Genomic DNA, 6,000 nt, shown 5'->3' with positions numbered 1-6,000 from the left:
CTTTATATCTCTGCGTTGGAAACTCGTTAGCCTGTATTGGCACCTTTGAGCCTGCTATACAGAGCCTGGTACGGCTCTGGTAAATGTGAGTGGTAGTCCATCTTCATATTATTTACATATTTTCAGTATACAGTATACACTATGTTTCTGATTTATATTTTATAGATGAGACTCTGCCACTCGCCTGTGTTCAGGTCGTATCTTATGGTTATTGTTTACCACTACACCTGTTTTGGGGGATTTTCACTCCCTATGTGGTCTTTGATACACACTTTTTATTTAAACTCACTCTGATTTAGTGTCTGGGAAACACTGCTGTATCAAACCCTGTTCTACATTTATCTCTGCTGCATTTCAAGAAGCGCCTACTCACTATCTTTTATTTGTGTACTATTTCTTCATAGCTGATATGTTCCATTTCTTTTATTAATTTTGTAGCCCGCCTCTGCACTTTTTCTAGTGCCATGATATCCTTCTTTAGAACAGGTGCCCAAAATTTCACAGCATATTCAATATGTGGTCTTACCAGTGATTTATAGAGAGGCAAAATGATATTCTCGTCCCGAGAATGAATGCCCTTTTTCATGCATGACAATACCTTACTGGCCTTAGCTGCTGATTGACATTGCACATTGTTGCATAGTTTGTTGTCTATAACAATTCCCAAGTCCTTTTCGTGTGTTGTTATCCCTAATTCACTTCCATTAAGGGTATACGTTGCTTGTGTATTCTTTACGCCGAAGTGCATAACTTTGCATTTTTCAACATTAAATTTCATCTGCCATTTGAGTGCCCAGTCCTCCAGTCTATCTAAATCCTTCTGCAGCAAAGTAATATCTTGCTCACATTGTATTATTTTACAAAGTTTTGTGTCATCTGCAAACACCGAAACATGACTTTCAATGCTTCTATTTTCTCTTTATACTGCCTCTCTTGGCAAACTTATTACCTCATTTGGATTCCACTACCACCTGTACGCTGATGACACCCAGATATACCTCTCCCCTGCCGTCCTCCAACGTGTCACTGCTTGCCTTTTTCCATCTCCGACTGGATGTCTTCCCGCTTTCTGAAACTCAATTTCTCTTAAACTGAACACCTCATCTTTCCTCCTCCTAATACTGATCCTCCTCTTTCACTCTCCCTTCAAGCTAGTGGTATCCACCTAAGTCCATCCTTGCAAGCGCGCTGTCTTGGCGTAATACTTGATTCTGGCCTCACATCCAATATGTTGCAAAATCCTGTAGATTTCATCTTAAAAACATAGCCTGCATCCGCCCCTTTCAAGATGCTACCAAGGAGCTTGTCCATGCTCTAGTAATTTCCCGCATGGACTATTGTAACCCTCTCCTAATTGGTCTTCCCAAATGCCGTATTGCCCCACTACAGTCTGTAATGAATGCTACCGCCAGACTGATTTTACTCTCTAGATATAAATAGGTAATGGAAGTGCACTCAACCCTTTGTCATGGAATCCAGGGTGCTCCAATGGACAAGTCCCAGTACCAGAATGGACCAAATGTAAAATTATTAAATGTAGAAAATAATCCAGGCACTCCAACGAATTCCAAAATACAGGTAATTTTATTAGAACCAGGAAATACACAGCAACATTTCAACCCCTTAGGGCCTTTGTCAAGCTACTATGTGGGGTATTACGCATGCGCGGTACGGGTACATCTCTTTGCGCATGCGCATTCGTGCGCGATCATGATTCGGTTTTACCGGATCATGTGATCGGCATTAGTAGCTGTGTCTCGTTGGCTGGAGATGGTCACATGATTTAATTTGTGTGACTGGACCCGGAAATGTAAGTACCTAGCTTTCTCTGGTGCTTCTAATAGAAGCTAAATTATCATACTCAATTAGAAGTTAGTAGATACAACTCGTTCACTATTAAATAATTGAACTTGATGATTAATAAACCTAGACTTCATTGGCTGAGTTATTCTGTGCTTCTTGACACCCCTAATATGTGAGATGATTATTGGAGAGACAATTATGTTTTGTTCACATGTTTATTATTATTAATTGATGATGGGAGTAATTAATCATTCTATCACATGTTTGTTCACTTGTTAAATGGTTGTATGCACCTATATATTATGTATTTTGTATGTGCTTTAGTAGCTTGACAAAGGCCCTAAGGGTTCGAAGCATTGCTGTGTAGTTCCTGGTTCTAATAAAATTGCCTGTATTTTGGAATTCGTTGGAGTGCCTGGATGATTTTCCTCTCTAGTCAGTCCTCTCACACCTCACCCCTATTTTAGTCCTTACATTGGCTTCCTATAGGAGTCAATTCAAAGTGCTAACCCATACCTTTAAAGCACTGAACAGTTCTAACCCCTCTTATATTTCTTCACAGATACATAGGTATGCTCCTTCTCGGTCTCTCCGCTCTGCCCGTGACCTTCTCCTGTTCGCTGCTCGCACACATACGACCAACTCACACTTGCAGGACTTCTCGCAGACGGCTCCCTTCCTATGGAATAGCCTGTCTACCGTCACTAGACTATCCCCAAGTGTAAAATCGTTTAAGAAGGGCCTTTATACCCAGCTTTTTAGGAAAGCGTATGACCTCCCAGAGTAACCTCTTCCTCACATACCTGTCTCTTGCTCTCTCCTAAAGGGTAGCACTTTACTCTCTCCTCCAGCTCTGCTTCACTCCCACCTTATTTGATTGCTATTTCCTGTCCTAATGTGTTTTATACCCCACCTCCTATAGACTATGCGCTCGTTTGAGCAGGGTCCTCTTCAACCTATCGTTCCTGTAAGTTTTCTTGTAATTGTCCTATTTATAGTTAAATCCCCCCCCCCCCCCAATATTGTAAAGCGCTACAGAATCGGTTGGCACTATATAAATGGCAATACTAATAATAATAATAATGAATTCAGTTGTCCAGTGCTAGAGAGAATAGCTTGTCATACTCACATTGCACAAACAATACATGGGTGTGACAGATGTTGGCTACTGATGTCACTAAGTGTGGCATCATATATCCCTTCAACCTACATCATTATAACCTGCACAGCATTCAGAGATCTTCATGTGCCTATGTGACTCTGTTTCCCCTGATACTACTGACAAGAATGTTTCATCTCCCCCTGCAGTCATTTGCAAACACATTCAGATCACATATATTCACTACAGTCTGACAGTCAACACCAGATACTGTGTTCTTCCTGTAGGCATCCCAGTGGGAAAGAGCAGCTCTGAAGAGCATTAAGAGTATTGGCCACCTGTTAAGAGGTCTTTGTCAAGTCTAGCTTGACAAAGACCTCTTAGCAGGTTGAAACGTTGCTATGCATTTTTGAGCCAATAAACTTGCCTGTCGCTTGAACACTGTGAGTGCCTGGAAAATGTTTCCTTCTACTATATCAATATTGGATTTGCTGGTTCTGTTTCAGTGCACCTGGTGTCAAGTGGAATTGAGTGTGGTTTCTTTTCTTTTGCTACACAGTAGAATTAGTTAGAGTATGCAGTATAAGAGGATAGGGGCTGCAGTATGGGAGTTTAGGAGATGCAGTATAGAGGGGTAGACACTGCAGTGTGGGGAAAGGAGCTGCTGTATGATGGATAGGTGCTGTAGTATAGGGGTATGGGGTGAATATAGGGGGATAGGCTATCGTGTGATAAGGGGCAAGGTGATAAACATATTTATAAAAAAAAAACACAAACGTTTATTCTCCCTCGCCCAAGGTAAGCAATAGGGAGGAGGACATGCCTGGTGCGCACAGCAACTGATCTGCACCTCTGGTGGGTGCAGATTGCATGTATTGCTCCTTCACTGTATAAAGTATCAGAGCATTGCCTTGGTTACCCACAGCAATTCTCTGATACCGTGTCAGGAGCATTTTATGGGTCCCCCTCCTATAATTAAATTGACATAGAGAAAAGAAATAGAGACACATGTAATATCTCTTTAAATGCAGCTTTATTTATTGCGATCTGTATAATGAACTTCTGTATTGTATACTTACTGGTGATACTCGAAAAATTTGAATATCATTCAAAAGTTAATTTATTTCAGTAATGCAACGTAAAAGGGGAAATTAATAAATGAGATAGACGCATTACATGCAAAGCAAGATAGTTCAAGCTGTGATTTGTCATAAGTGCGATGATTATGGCTTACAACTCATGAAAGCCCCAAATCCACAATCTCAGTAAATTAGAATATTACATGCAATCAATAAAACAGAGAGTGTATATAGAACAATATCGGACCTCTGAAAAGTATAAGCATGCATATGGACTCAGTGCTTTGTTTGGGCCCCTTTTGCAGCAATTACTGCCTCAATGCGGCGTGGCATGGAAGCTATCAGCCTGTGGCACTGCTGAGGTGTTATGGAAGACCAGGATGCTTCAAGAGCGGCGTTCAGCTCTTCTGCATTGTCCGGTCTTATGTCTCTCATCTTTCTCTTGGCAATGCCCCATAGATTCTCTATGGGGTTCAGGTCAGGCGAGTTTGCAGGCCAATCAAGCACAGTAATCCCACGGTCATTGAAACAGGTTTTGATGCTTTTGACAGTGCTTTATGGGATGCTTTTTGAAGTCAGCATCCCCATAAAGCTTGTCTGTGGAAGGAAGCATGAAGTGCTCCAAAATCTCCTGGCAGACGGCTACGTTGACCCTGGACTTAATGAAGCACAGTGGACCAAAACGCGAGCAGATGACATGGCTCCCCAAATCAACACAGACTGTGGAAACTTCACACTGGACTTGCATCTTGCAGTGTGTGCCTCTCCATTCTTCCTCCAGACTCAGGGTCTTTGGTTTCCAAATGAGATGCAAAAGTTGCTCTCATCAGAAAAGAGGACTTTGGACCACTGAGCAACAGACCAGGTCTGTTTTTCTTTAGCCCAGTTAAGACACTTCTGACATTGTTTGTTGTTCAGGAGCGGCTTGACAAGAGGAATATGACATCTGAAGCCCATGTCCATGTCCAGGTTCCTGGTCCAGGTTCCTGTGTGTGGTAGCTCTTGATGCACTGACTCCAGCCTCAGTCCACTCCTTGTGAATGTCCCCAACACTTTTGAATGGCCTTTTCCTGACAATCCTCTCCAGGCTGCGGTCATCCCTGCTGCCGGTGCACCTTTTTTTCCACACTTTTCCCTTCCACATAACTTTCTATTAATGTGCTTTGATACAGCACTTTGGGAACATCCAACTTCCTTCACAATTACCTTTTGAGGCTTTCCATCCTTATGGACCATATAGAGAAACAAAAAATGTATTAGTTGTATTAAGAAATCCAAATTTGCTTCATCAGTTCATATTACAAATCTAAACTAAGTGCTTTAACAACTTAAGGACTGAGCCAAATGTACACGTTCTGATCAAAACAAAACGTAAACAAAACCTGGGATTTTACTATATGCTTTAGTGTTCATCTTTGTTTGTGTGTGAAAAATGCAAAAAACTAAATTGAACGCTAATTTTGGCCAGTGTTTGTGACTAAGTGGCTACTAAAAAAGACTAGACATACCTGTCAGTATATTTATATCGGCAGACATTTTGTGCTAAGATAGAAATTAAGAGAGTGTCTACTGCCAGTCACACTTGGAACAAAGCTGACCCCATTTTGGATTTACAGGCTAAGAAAGACATATAATTTATCTTTCCGTATTTCTAGTCACAAGCCTGAGCTAAGGAATGCATTATGTAAACAAGGCAATGAGTCTAGTTGAAGGGGGGATGGAATACTCTTCTTAATACTCTTCTTAGTGTTAGCTTCACCAAGGAAGTCAGACACCAGTGAAAGATAACACGTAGTAATTAATTTTACTTTCTAAATCTTACAAAGTCCCATTGTAAGCAAGGGGTGAAGTTAAGGTTTAGACATGTCAGAAGGTAGATTTAAAGGCATATGGCCGACATGAAGGCTGGGGTAAATGCTTTGAACTGACAGCAAATTTGAGTTATACAGTCATTATAGATAAGCCAAAATGACGTAAGAATCATCATCAAAATGAGTTAACCCTTTCCAGGACAAGAAA

The sequence above is a fragment of the Pelobates fuscus genome, chromosome 2, assembly GCF_036172605.1.
Source record: "Pelobates fuscus isolate aPelFus1 chromosome 2, aPelFus1.pri, whole genome shotgun sequence".
Classification (NCBI taxonomy): domain Eukaryota; kingdom Metazoa; phylum Chordata; class Amphibia; order Anura; family Pelobatidae; genus Pelobates; species Pelobates fuscus.
Note: the sequence above shows the minus strand (reverse complement) of the source record.